The 10,000-nt window shown below is 46.3% G+C and overlaps 34 non-coding genes across 34 annotated transcripts; 23 read left to right on the forward strand and 11 right to left on the reverse strand.

Moving 5' to 3' along the window:
* The first annotated feature begins 30 nt into the window (after positions 1 to 30).
* On the forward strand, positions 31 to 103 carry TRNAR-ACG (transfer RNA arginine (anticodon ACG)). The gene has a single exon. It is a non-coding gene; the product is annotated as a tRNA-Arg (tRNA).
* A 195-nt stretch (positions 104 to 298) lies between these two features.
* TRNAE-CUC (transfer RNA glutamic acid (anticodon CUC)) lies at positions 299 to 370 on the reverse strand. The gene has a single exon. It is a non-coding gene; the product is annotated as a tRNA-Glu (tRNA).
* Positions 371 to 801: 431 nt separating this feature from the next.
* TRNAM-CAU (transfer RNA methionine (anticodon CAU)) lies at positions 802 to 874 on the forward strand. The gene has a single exon. It is a non-coding gene; the product is annotated as a tRNA-Met (tRNA).
* A 486-nt stretch (positions 875 to 1,360) lies between these two features.
* On the reverse strand, positions 1,361 to 1,432 carry TRNAE-CUC (transfer RNA glutamic acid (anticodon CUC)). Its single transcript has one exon. It is a non-coding gene; the product is annotated as a tRNA-Glu (tRNA).
* Positions 1,433 to 1,647: 215 nt separating this feature from the next.
* On the reverse strand, positions 1,648 to 1,719 carry TRNAE-UUC (transfer RNA glutamic acid (anticodon UUC)). The gene has a single exon. It is a non-coding gene; the product is annotated as a tRNA-Glu (tRNA).
* Positions 1,720 to 1,863: 144 nt separating this feature from the next.
* Positions 1,864 to 1,936, forward strand: TRNAM-CAU (transfer RNA methionine (anticodon CAU)). The gene has a single exon. It is a non-coding gene; the product is annotated as a tRNA-Met (tRNA).
* Positions 1,937 to 2,154: 218 nt separating this feature from the next.
* Positions 2,155 to 2,227, forward strand: TRNAR-ACG (transfer RNA arginine (anticodon ACG)). Its single transcript has one exon. It is a non-coding gene; the product is annotated as a tRNA-Arg (tRNA).
* A 206-nt stretch (positions 2,228 to 2,433) lies between these two features.
* Positions 2,434 to 2,505, reverse strand: TRNAE-CUC (transfer RNA glutamic acid (anticodon CUC)). Its single transcript has one exon. It is a non-coding gene; the product is annotated as a tRNA-Glu (tRNA).
* Positions 2,506 to 2,720: 215 nt separating this feature from the next.
* On the reverse strand, positions 2,721 to 2,792 carry TRNAE-UUC (transfer RNA glutamic acid (anticodon UUC)). The gene has a single exon. It is a non-coding gene; the product is annotated as a tRNA-Glu (tRNA).
* A 143-nt stretch (positions 2,793 to 2,935) lies between these two features.
* On the forward strand, positions 2,936 to 3,008 carry TRNAM-CAU (transfer RNA methionine (anticodon CAU)). Its single transcript has one exon. It is a non-coding gene; the product is annotated as a tRNA-Met (tRNA).
* Positions 3,009 to 3,226: 218 nt separating this feature from the next.
* TRNAR-ACG (transfer RNA arginine (anticodon ACG)) lies at positions 3,227 to 3,299 on the forward strand. The gene has a single exon. It is a non-coding gene; the product is annotated as a tRNA-Arg (tRNA).
* An 8-nt stretch (positions 3,300 to 3,307) lies between these two features.
* On the forward strand, positions 3,308 to 3,379 carry TRNAH-GUG (transfer RNA histidin (anticodon GUG)). The gene has a single exon. It is a non-coding gene; the product is annotated as a tRNA-His (tRNA).
* Positions 3,380 to 4,007: 628 nt separating this feature from the next.
* On the forward strand, positions 4,008 to 4,080 carry TRNAM-CAU (transfer RNA methionine (anticodon CAU)). The gene has a single exon. It is a non-coding gene; the product is annotated as a tRNA-Met (tRNA).
* A 218-nt stretch (positions 4,081 to 4,298) lies between these two features.
* Positions 4,299 to 4,371, forward strand: TRNAR-ACG (transfer RNA arginine (anticodon ACG)). The gene has a single exon. It is a non-coding gene; the product is annotated as a tRNA-Arg (tRNA).
* An 8-nt stretch (positions 4,372 to 4,379) lies between these two features.
* TRNAH-GUG (transfer RNA histidin (anticodon GUG)) lies at positions 4,380 to 4,451 on the forward strand. Its single transcript has one exon. It is a non-coding gene; the product is annotated as a tRNA-His (tRNA).
* A 126-nt stretch (positions 4,452 to 4,577) lies between these two features.
* TRNAE-CUC (transfer RNA glutamic acid (anticodon CUC)) lies at positions 4,578 to 4,649 on the reverse strand. The gene has a single exon. It is a non-coding gene; the product is annotated as a tRNA-Glu (tRNA).
* A 215-nt stretch (positions 4,650 to 4,864) lies between these two features.
* TRNAE-UUC (transfer RNA glutamic acid (anticodon UUC)) lies at positions 4,865 to 4,936 on the reverse strand. Its single transcript has one exon. It is a non-coding gene; the product is annotated as a tRNA-Glu (tRNA).
* A 141-nt stretch (positions 4,937 to 5,077) lies between these two features.
* Positions 5,078 to 5,150, forward strand: TRNAM-CAU (transfer RNA methionine (anticodon CAU)). Its single transcript has one exon. It is a non-coding gene; the product is annotated as a tRNA-Met (tRNA).
* Positions 5,151 to 5,368: 218 nt separating this feature from the next.
* On the forward strand, positions 5,369 to 5,441 carry TRNAR-ACG (transfer RNA arginine (anticodon ACG)). Its single transcript has one exon. It is a non-coding gene; the product is annotated as a tRNA-Arg (tRNA).
* An 8-nt stretch (positions 5,442 to 5,449) lies between these two features.
* Positions 5,450 to 5,521, forward strand: TRNAH-GUG (transfer RNA histidin (anticodon GUG)). The gene has a single exon. It is a non-coding gene; the product is annotated as a tRNA-His (tRNA).
* A 126-nt stretch (positions 5,522 to 5,647) lies between these two features.
* On the reverse strand, positions 5,648 to 5,719 carry TRNAE-CUC (transfer RNA glutamic acid (anticodon CUC)). Its single transcript has one exon. It is a non-coding gene; the product is annotated as a tRNA-Glu (tRNA).
* A 429-nt stretch (positions 5,720 to 6,148) lies between these two features.
* On the forward strand, positions 6,149 to 6,221 carry TRNAM-CAU (transfer RNA methionine (anticodon CAU)). Its single transcript has one exon. It is a non-coding gene; the product is annotated as a tRNA-Met (tRNA).
* Positions 6,222 to 6,520: 299 nt separating this feature from the next.
* Positions 6,521 to 6,592, forward strand: TRNAH-GUG (transfer RNA histidin (anticodon GUG)). The gene has a single exon. It is a non-coding gene; the product is annotated as a tRNA-His (tRNA).
* A 413-nt stretch (positions 6,593 to 7,005) lies between these two features.
* On the reverse strand, positions 7,006 to 7,077 carry TRNAE-UUC (transfer RNA glutamic acid (anticodon UUC)). The gene has a single exon. It is a non-coding gene; the product is annotated as a tRNA-Glu (tRNA).
* Positions 7,078 to 7,220: 143 nt separating this feature from the next.
* On the forward strand, positions 7,221 to 7,293 carry TRNAM-CAU (transfer RNA methionine (anticodon CAU)). Its single transcript has one exon. It is a non-coding gene; the product is annotated as a tRNA-Met (tRNA).
* Positions 7,294 to 7,511: 218 nt separating this feature from the next.
* Positions 7,512 to 7,584, forward strand: TRNAR-ACG (transfer RNA arginine (anticodon ACG)). The gene has a single exon. It is a non-coding gene; the product is annotated as a tRNA-Arg (tRNA).
* Positions 7,585 to 7,592: 8 nt separating this feature from the next.
* TRNAH-GUG (transfer RNA histidin (anticodon GUG)) lies at positions 7,593 to 7,664 on the forward strand. The gene has a single exon. It is a non-coding gene; the product is annotated as a tRNA-His (tRNA).
* Positions 7,665 to 7,790: 126 nt separating this feature from the next.
* On the reverse strand, positions 7,791 to 7,862 carry TRNAE-CUC (transfer RNA glutamic acid (anticodon CUC)). Its single transcript has one exon. It is a non-coding gene; the product is annotated as a tRNA-Glu (tRNA).
* A 727-nt stretch (positions 7,863 to 8,589) lies between these two features.
* On the forward strand, positions 8,590 to 8,662 carry TRNAR-ACG (transfer RNA arginine (anticodon ACG)). Its single transcript has one exon. It is a non-coding gene; the product is annotated as a tRNA-Arg (tRNA).
* An 8-nt stretch (positions 8,663 to 8,670) lies between these two features.
* Positions 8,671 to 8,742, forward strand: TRNAH-GUG (transfer RNA histidin (anticodon GUG)). The gene has a single exon. It is a non-coding gene; the product is annotated as a tRNA-His (tRNA).
* A 126-nt stretch (positions 8,743 to 8,868) lies between these two features.
* TRNAE-CUC (transfer RNA glutamic acid (anticodon CUC)) lies at positions 8,869 to 8,940 on the reverse strand. Its single transcript has one exon. It is a non-coding gene; the product is annotated as a tRNA-Glu (tRNA).
* A 429-nt stretch (positions 8,941 to 9,369) lies between these two features.
* On the forward strand, positions 9,370 to 9,442 carry TRNAM-CAU (transfer RNA methionine (anticodon CAU)). The gene has a single exon. It is a non-coding gene; the product is annotated as a tRNA-Met (tRNA).
* A 218-nt stretch (positions 9,443 to 9,660) lies between these two features.
* TRNAR-ACG (transfer RNA arginine (anticodon ACG)) lies at positions 9,661 to 9,733 on the forward strand. Its single transcript has one exon. It is a non-coding gene; the product is annotated as a tRNA-Arg (tRNA).
* Positions 9,734 to 9,741: 8 nt separating this feature from the next.
* TRNAH-GUG (transfer RNA histidin (anticodon GUG)) lies at positions 9,742 to 9,813 on the forward strand. Its single transcript has one exon. It is a non-coding gene; the product is annotated as a tRNA-His (tRNA).
* Positions 9,814 to 10,000: the final 187 nt, after the last annotated feature.

Consider the following 10,000-nt stretch of genomic DNA (forward strand, 5'->3'; position numbering starts at 1 on the left):
GGAGCATGATTAGTGGCAACCTCTCACACAGGGCCAGTGGCGCAATGGATAACGCGTCTGACTACGGATCAGAAGATTGTAGGTTCGACTCCTACCTGGCTCGTGAATGTCGCCGTGATCGTATAGTGGTTAGTACTCTGCGTTGTGGCCGCAGCGAATCCGGGTCACAGCATTCTTGATGAAAAAGCAAAGGTGCTCTTGTAGACGGCAAGCCTGAATGATACTTTTATGAACTTTTTGAGCGCTATCTTAATTCAGAGGGTCTTTCGATGTAGTTGCAAGCTTAGGAAAATGCTCATTCCCATACCGGGAGTCGAACCCGGGCCGCCTGGGTGAGAACCAGGAATCCTAACCGCTAGACCATATGGGAACCGCTGAGACCCTTTTTCAGTAATAAGTAGAAAAAAAATCAGTTTCATGATTTGAAAACTCATTTTTAAGCATGGATGGCATCAACAACCACTTGCAAGTGGCCTCGTTAGCGCAGCATTTTTGGCTGCCAAGAGCATCTGCAAACTAAGCCGCTTAATTCTGCAAGAAAGGTGCAGGCCTTTGAATGCAGGCACAAGCTTAGCAAAACACTCATTCCCATACCAGGAGTCGAACCCGGGCCGCCTGGGTGAAAACCAGGAATCCTAACCGCTAGACCATATGGGAAAAGTTGCTTTCACAGCTTGCTTTAAACTTTCCAATATATGTAGATATATACATGTACATATTAAAAAAAAAAAAAAAAAGAAGTTTTGTGCTTACAGAATTCCATCTTATCTCTGGACGGCAACAACCAATCACACGCAAGATGCCTCGTTAGCGCAGTAGGTAGCGCGTCAGTCTCATAATCTGAAGGTCGTGAGTTCGATCCTCACACGGGGCATGGATCTATCCTTGTTTTTTCCCTCCGCCTTAACTGGATAGGCACTGCTCTTTGCCATTCAATACCGAAACGATACTGGATAATATGGAAAGGTAGCAAACAAGGCAGAAGGGTTTTGGCTAGGGGCTAAAAGCAACCGTGTTGAGGTCTTTGAATATGGCTGCGAGCGTAGCAAAAGTCCAAAATGGGGAGCATGATTAGTGGCAACCTCTCACACAGGGCCAGTGGCGCAATGGATAACGCGTCTGACTACGGATCAGAAGATTGTAGGTTCGACTCCTACCTGGCTTGTGAATGTCGCCGTGATCGTATAGTGGTTAGTACTCTGCGTTGTGGCCGCAGCGAATCCGGGTCACAGCATTCTTGATGAAAAAGCAAAGGTGCTCTTGTAGACGGCAAGCCTGAATGATACTTTTATGAACTTTTTGAGCGCTATCTTAATTCAGAGGGTCTTTCGATGTAGTTGCAAGCTTAGGAAAATGCTCATTCCCATACCGGGAGTCGAACCCGGGCCGCCTGGGTGAGAACCAGGAATCCTAACCGCTAGACCATATGGGAACCGCTGAGACCCTTTTTCAGTAATAAGTAGAAAAAAAATCAGTTTCATGATTTGAAAACTCATTTTTAAGCATGGATGGCATCAACAACCACTTGCAAGTGGCCTCGTTAGCGCAGCATTTTTGGCTGCCAAGAGCATCTGCAAACTAAGCCGCTTAATTCTGCAAGAAAGGTGCAGACCTTTGAATGCAGGCACAAGCTTAGCAAAACACTCATTCCCATACCGGGAGTCGAACCCGGGCCGCCTGGGTGAAAACCAGGAATCCTAACCGCTAGACCATATGGGAAAAGTTGCTTTCACAGCTTGCTTTAAACTTTCCAATATATGTAGATACATACATGTACATATTAAAAAAAAAAAAAAAAAGAAGTTTTGTGCTTACAGAATTCCATCTTATCTCTGGACGGCAACAACCAATCACACGCAAGATGCCTCGTTAGCGCAGTAGGTAGCGCGTCAGTCTCATAATCTGAAGGTCGTGAGTTCGATCCTCACACGGGGCATGGATCTATCCTTGTTTTTTCCCTCCGCCTTAACTGGATAGGCACTGCTCTTTGCCATTCAATACCGAAACGATACTGGATAATATGGAAAGGTAGCAAACAAGGCAGAAGGGTTTTGGCTAGGGGCTAAAAGCAACCGTGTTGAGGTCTTTGAATATGGCTGCGAGCGTAGCAAAAGTCCAAAATGGGGAGCATGATTAGTGGCAACCTCTCACACAGGGCCAGTGGCGCAATGGATAACGCGTCTGACTACGGATCAGAAGATTGTAGGTTCGACTCCTACCTGGCTCGTGAATGTCGCCGTGATCGTATAGTGGTTAGTACTCTGCGTTGTGGCCGCAGCAACCCCGGTTCGAATCCAAGTCACGGCATTCTTGATGAAAAAGCAAAGGTGCTCTTGTAGACGGCAAGCCTGAATGATACTTTTATGAACTTTTTGAGCGCTATCTTAATTCAGAGGGTCTTTCGATGTAGTTGCAAGCTTAGGAAAATGCTCATTCCCATACCGGGAGTCGAACCCGGGCCGCCTGGGTGAGAACCAGGAATCCTAACCGCTAGACCATATGGGAACCACTGAGACCCTTTTTCAGTAATAAGTAGAAAAAAAATCAGTTTCATGATTTGAAAACTCATTTTTAAGCATGGATGGCATCAACAACCACTTGCAAGTGGCCTCGTTAGCGCAGCATTTTTGGCTGCCAAGAGCATCTGCAAACTAAGCCGCTTAATTCTGCAAGAAAGGTGCAGGCCTTTGAATGCAGGCACAAGCTTAGCAAAACACTCATTCCCATACCGGGAGTCGAACCCGGGCCGCCTGGGTGAAAACCAGGAATCCTAACCGCTAGACCATATGGGAAAAGTTGCTTTCACAGCTTGCTTTAAACTTTCCAATATATGTAGATATATACATGTACATATTAAAAAAAAAAAAAAAGAAAGTTTTGTGCTTACAGAATTCCATCTTATCTCTGGACGGCAACAACCAATCACACGCAAGATGCCTCGTTAGCGCAGTAGGTAGCGCGTCAGTCTCATAATCTGAAGGTCGTGAGTTCGATCCTCACACGGGGCATGGATCTATCCTTGTTTTTTCCCTCCGCCTTAACTGGATAGGCACTGCTCTTTGCCATTCAATACCGAAACGATACTGGATAATATGGAAAGGTAGCAAACAAGGCAGAAGGGTTTTGGCTAGGGGCTAAAAGCAACCGTGTTGAGGTCTTTGAATATGGCTGCGAGCGTAGCAAAAGTCCAAAATGGGGAGCATGATTAGTGGCAACCTCTCACACAGGGCCAGTGGCGCAATGGATAACGCGTCTGACTACGGATCAGAAGATTGTAGGTTCGACTCCTACCTGGCTCGTGAATGTCGCCGTGATCGTATAGTGGTTAGTACTCTGCGTTGTGGCCGCAGCAACCCCGGTTCGAATCCGGGTCACGGCATTCTTGATGAAAAAGCAAAGGTGCTCTTGTAGACGGCAAGCCTGAATGATACTTTTATGAACTTTTTGAGCGCTATCTTAATTCAGAGGGTCTTTCGATGTAGTTGCAAGCTTAAGAAAATGCTCATTCCCATACCGGGAGTCGAACCCAGGCCGCCTGGGTGAGAACCAGGAATCCTAACCGCTAGACCATATGGGAACCGCTGAGACCCTTTTTCAGTAATAAGTAGAAAAAAAATCAGTTTCATGATTTGAAAACTCATTTTTAAGCATGGATGGCATCAACAACCACTTGCAAGTGGCCTCGTTAGCGCAGCATTTTTGGCTGCCAAGAGCATCTGCAAACTAAGCCGCTTAATTCTGCAAGAAAGGTGCAGGCCTTTGAATGCAGGCACAAGCTTAGCAAAACACTCATTCCCATACCGGGAGTCGAACCCAGGCCGCCTGGGTGAAAACCAGGAATCCTAACCGCTAGACCATATGGGAAAAGTTGCTTTCACAGCTTGCTTTAAACTTTCCAATATATGTAGATATATACATGTACATATTAAAAAAAAAAAAAAAAGAAGTTTTGTGCTTACAGAATTCCATCTTATCTCTGGACGGCAACAACCAATCACACGCAAGGTGCCTCGTTAGCGCAGTAGGTAGCGCGTCAGTCTCATAATCTGAAGGTCGTGAGTTCGATCCTCACACGGGGCATGGATCTATCCTTGTTTTTTCCCTCCGCCTTAACTGGATAGGCACTGCTCTTTGCCATTCAATACCGAAACGATACTGGATAATATGGAAAGGTAGCAAACAAGGCAGAAGGGTTTTGGCTAGGGGCTAAAAGCAACCGTGTTGAGGTCTTTGAATATGGCTGCGAGCGTAGCAAAAGTCCAAAATGGGGAGCATGATTAGTGGCAACCTCTCACACAGGGCCAGTGGCGCAATGGATAACGCGTCTGACTACGGATCAGAAGATTGTAGGTTCGACTCCTACCTGGCTCGTGAATGTCGCCGTGATCGTATAGTGGTTAGTACTCTGCGTTGTGGCCGCAGCAACCCCGGTTCGAATCCGGGTCACGGCATTCTTGATGAAAAAGCAAAGGTGCTCTTGTAGACGGCAAGCCTGAATGATACTTTTATGAACTTTTTGAGCGCTATCTTAATTCAGAGGGTCTTTCGATGTAGTTGCAAGCTTAGGAAAATGCTCATTCCCATACCGGGAGTCGAACCCGGGCCGCCTGGGTGAGAACCAGGAATCCTAACCGCTAGACCATATGGGAACCACTGAGACCCTTTTTCAGTAATAAGTAGAAAAAAAATCAGTTTCATGATTTGAAAACTCATTTTTAAGCATGGATGGCATCAACAACCACTTGCAAGTGGCCTCGTTAGCGCAGCATTTTTGGCTGCCAAGAGCATCTGCAAACTAAGCCGCTTAATTCTGCAAGAAAGGTGCAGGCCTTTGAATGCAGGCACAAGCTTAGCAAAACACTCATTCCCATACCGGGAGTCGAACCCGGGCCGCCTGGGTGAAAACCAGAAATCCTAACCGCTAGACCATATGGGAAAAGTTGCTTTCACAGCTTGCTTTAAACTTTCCAATATATGTAGATATATACATGTACATATTAAAAAAAAAAAAAAGAAGTTTTGTGCTTACAGAATTCCATCTTATCTCTGGACGGCAACAACCAATCACACGCAAGATGCCTCGTTAGCGCAGTAGGTAGCGCGTCAGTCTCATAATCTGAAGGTCGTGAGTTCGATCCTCACACGGGGCATGGATCTATCCTTGTTTTTTCCCTCCGCCTTAACTGGATAGGCACTGCTCTTTGCCATTCAATACCGAAACGATACTGGATAATATGGAAAGGTAGCAAACAAGGCAGAAGGGTTTTGGCTAGGGGCTAAAAGCAACCGTGTTGAGGTCTTTGAATATGGCTGCGAGCGTAGCAAAAGTCCAAAATGGGGAGCATGATTAGTGGCAACCTCTCACACAGGGCCAGTGGCGCAATGGATAACGCGTCTGACTACGGATCAGAAGATTGTAGGTTCGACTCCTACCTGGCTCGTGAATGTCGCCGTGATCGTATAGTGGTTAGTACTCTGCGTTGTGGCCGCAGCAACCCCGGTTCGAATCCGGGTCACGGCATTCTTGATGAAAAAGCAAAGGTGCTCTTGTAGACGGCAAGCCTGAATGATACTTTTATGAACTTTTTGAGCGCTATCTTAATTCAGAGGGTCTTTCGATGTAGTTGCAAGCTTAGGAAAATGCTCATTCCCATACCGGGAGTCGAACCCGGGCCGCCTGGGTGAGAACCAGGAATCCTAACCGCTAGACCATATGGGAACCGCTGAGACCCTTTTTCAGTAATAAGTAGAAAAAAAATCAGTTTCATGATTTGAAAACTCATTTTTAAGCATGGATGGCATCAACAACCACTTGCAAGTGGCCTCGTTAGCGCAGCATTTTTGGCTGCCAAGAGCATCTGCAAACTAAGCCGCTTAATTCTGCAAGAAAGGTGCAGGCCTTTGAATGCAGGCACAAGCTTAGCAAAACACTCATTCCCATACCGGGAGTCGAACCCAGGCCGCCTGGGTGAAAACCAGGAATCCTAACCGCTAGACCATATGGGAAAAGTTGCTTTCACAGCTTGCTTTAAACTTTCCAATATATGTAGATATATACATGTACATATTAAGAAAAAAAAAAAAGAAGTTTTGTGCTTACAGAATTCCATCTTATCTCTGGACGGCAACAACCAATCACACGCAAGATGCCTCGTTAGCGCAGTAGGTAGCGCGTCAGTCTCATAATCTGAAGGTCGTGAGTTCGATCCTCACACGGGGCATGGATCTATCCTTGTTTTTTCCCTCCGCCTTAACTGGATAGGCACTGCTCTTTGCCATTCAATACCGAAACGATACTGGATAATATGGAAAGGTAGCAAACAAGGCAGAAGGGTTTTGGCTAGGGGCTAAAAGCAACCGTGTTGAGGTCTTTGAATATGGCTGCGAGCGTAGCAAAAGTCCAAAATGGGGAGCATGATTAGTGGCAACCTCTCACACAGGGCCAGTGGCGCAATGGATAACGCGTCTGACTACGGATCAGAAGATTGTAGGTTCGACTCCTACCTGGCTTGTGAATGTCGCCGTGATCGTATAGTGGTTAGTACTCTGCGTTGTGGCCGCAGCAACCCCGGTTCGAATCCGGGTCACGGCATTCTTGATGAAAAAGCAAAGGTGCTCTTGTAGACGGCAAGCCTGAATGATACTTTTATGAACTTTTTGAGCGCTATCTTAATTCAGAGGGTCTTTCGATGTAGTTGCAAGCTTAGGAAAATGCTCATTCCCATACCGGGAGTCGAACCCGGGCCGCCTGGGTGAGAAACAGGAATCCTAACCGCTAGACCATATGGGAACCGCTGAGACCCTTTTTCAGTAATAAGTAGAAAAAAAATCAGTTTCATGATTTGAAAACTCATTTTTAAGCATGGATGGCATCAACAACCACTTGCAAGTGGCCTCGTTAGCGCAGCATTTTTGGCTGCCAAGAGCATCTGCAAACTAAGCCGCTTAATTCTGCAAGAAAGGTGCAGGCCTTTGAATGCAGGCACAAGCTTAGCAAAACACTGATTCCCATACCGGGAGTCGAACCCGGGCCGCCTGGGTGAAAACCAGGAATCCTAACCGCTAGACCATATGGGAAAAGTTGCTTTCACAGCTTGCTTTAAACTTTCCAATATATGTAGATATATACATGTACATATTAAAAAAAAAAAAAAAAGAAGTTTTGTGCTTACAGAATTCCATCTTATCTCTGGACGGCAACAACCAATCACACGCAAGATGCCTCGTTAGCGCAGTAGGTAGCGCGTCAGTCTCATAATCTGAAGGTCGTGAGTTCGATCCTCACACGGGGCATGGATCTATCCTTGTTTTTTCCCTCCGCCTTAACTGGATAGGCACTGCTCTTTGCCATTCAATACCGAAACGATACTGGATAATATGGAAAGGTAGCAAACAAGGCAGAAGGGTTTTGGCTAGGGGCTAAAAGCAACCGTGTTGAGGTCTTTGAATATGGCTGCGAGCGTAGCAAAAGTCCAAAATGGGGAGCATGATTAGTGGCAACCTCTCACACAGGGCCAGTGGCGCAATGGATAACGCGTCTGACTACGGATCAGAAGATTGTAGGTTCGACTCCTACCTGGCTCGTGAATGTCGCCGTGATCGTATAGTGGTTAGTACTCTGCGTTGTGGCCGCAGCAACCCCGGTTCGAATCCGGGTCACGGCATTCTTGATGAAAAAGCAAAGGTGCTCTTGTAGACGGCAAGCCTGAATGATACTTTTATGAACTTTTTGAGCGCTATCTTAATTCAGAGGGTCTTTCGATGTAGTTGCAAGCTTAGGAAAATGCTCATTCCCATACCGGGAGTCGAACCCGGGCCGCCTGGGTGAGAACCAGGAATCCTAACCGCTAGACCATATGGGAACCGCTGAGACCCTTTTTCAGTAATAAGTAGAAAAAAAATCAGTTTCATGATTTGAAAACTCATTTTTAAGCATGGATGGCATCAACAACCACTTGCAAGTGGCCTCGTTAGCGCAGCATTTTTGGCTGCCAAGAGCATCTGCAAACTAAGCCGCTTAATTCTGCAAGAAAGGTGCAGGCCTTTGAATGCAGGCACAAGCTTAGCAAAACACTGATTCCCATACCGGGAGTCGAACCCAGGCCGCCTGGGTGAAAACCAGGAATCCTAACCGCTAGACCATATGGGAAAAGTTGCTTTCACAGCTTGCTTTAAACTTTCCAATATATGTAGATATATACATGTACATATTAAAAAAAAAAAAAAAAAAAAAAGAAGTTTTGTGCTTACAGAATTCCATCTTATCTCTGGACGGCAACAACCAATCACACGCAAGATGCCTCGTTAGCGCAGTAGGTAGCGCGTCAGTCTCATAATCTGGAGGTCGTGAGTTCGATCCTCACACGGGGCATGGATCTATCCTTGTTTTTTCCCTCCGCCTTAACTGGATAGGCACTGCTCTTTGCCATTCAATACCGAAACGATACTGGATAATATGGAAAGGTAGCAAACAAGGCAGAAGGGTTTTGGCTAGGGGCTAAAAGCAACCGTGTTGAGGTCTTTGAATATGGCTGCGAGCGTAGCAAAAGTCCAAAATGGGGAGCATGATTAGTGGCAACCTCTCACACAGGGCCAGTGGCGCAATGGATAACGCGTCTGACTACGGATCAGAAGATTGTAGGTTCGACTCCTACCTGGCTCGTGAATGTCGCCGTGATCGTATAGTGGTTAGTACTCTGCGTTGTGGCCGCAGCAACCCCGGTTCGAATCCGGGTCACGGCATTCTTGATGAAAAAGCAAAGGTGCTCTTGTAGACGGCAAGCCTGAATGATACTTTTATGAACTTTTTGAGCGCTATCTTAATTCAGAGGGTCTTTCGATGTAGTTGCAAGCTTAGGAAAATGCTCATTCCCATACCGGGAGTCGAACCCGGGCCGCCTGGGTGAGAACCAGGAATCCTAACCGCTAGACCATATGGGAACCGCTGAGACCCTTTTTCAGTAATAAGTAGAAAAAAAATCAGTTTCATGATTTGAAAACTCATTTTTAAGCATGGATGGCATCAACAACCACTTGCAAGTGGCCTCGTTAGCGCAGCATTTTTGGCTGCCAAGAGCATCTGCAAACTAAGCCGCTTAATTCTGCAAGAAAGGTGCAGGCCTTTGAATGCAGGCACAAGCTTAGCAAAACACTCATTCCCATACCGGGAGTCGAACCCAGGCCGCCTGGGTGAAAACCAGGAATCCTAACCGCTAGACCATATGGGAAAAGTTGCTTTCACAGCTTGCTTTAAACTTTCCAATATATGTAGATATATACATGTACATATTAAGAAAAAAAAAAAAGAAGTTTTGTGCTTACAGAATTCCATCTTATCTCTGGACGGCAACAACCAATCACACGCAAGATGCCTCGTTAGCGCAGTAGGTAGCGCGTCAGTCTCATAATCTGAAGGTCGTGAGTTCGATCCTCACACGGGGCATGGATCTATCCTTGTTTTTTCCCTCCGCCTTAACTGGATAGGCACTGCTCTTTGCCATTCAATACCGAAACGATACTGGATAATATGGAAAGGTAGCAAACAAGGCAGAAGGGTTTTGGCTAGGGGCTAAAAGCAACCGTGTTGAGGTCTTTGAATATGGCTGCGAGCGTAGCAAAAGTCCAAAATGGGGAGCATGATTAGTGGCAACCTCTCACACAGGGCCAGTGGCGCAATGGATAACGCGTCTGACTACGGATCAGAAGATTGTAGGTTCGACTCCTACCTGGCTCGTGAATGTCGCCGTGATCGTATAGTGGTTAGTACTCTGCGTTGTGGCCGCAGCAACCCCGGTTCGAATCCGGGTCACGGCATTCTTGATGAAAAAGCAAAGGTGCTCTTGTAGACGGCAAGCCTGAATGATACTTTTATGAACTTTTTGAGCGCTATCTTAATTCAGAGGGTCTTTCGATGTAGTTGCAAGCTTAGGAAAATGCTCATTCCCATACCGGGAGTCGAACCCGGGCCGCCTGGGTGAGAAACAGGAATCCTAACCGCTAG

This window comes from Eleutherodactylus coqui, chromosome 2, assembly GCF_035609145.1.
Source record: "Eleutherodactylus coqui strain aEleCoq1 chromosome 2, aEleCoq1.hap1, whole genome shotgun sequence".
Classification (NCBI taxonomy): domain Eukaryota; kingdom Metazoa; phylum Chordata; class Amphibia; order Anura; family Eleutherodactylidae; genus Eleutherodactylus; species Eleutherodactylus coqui.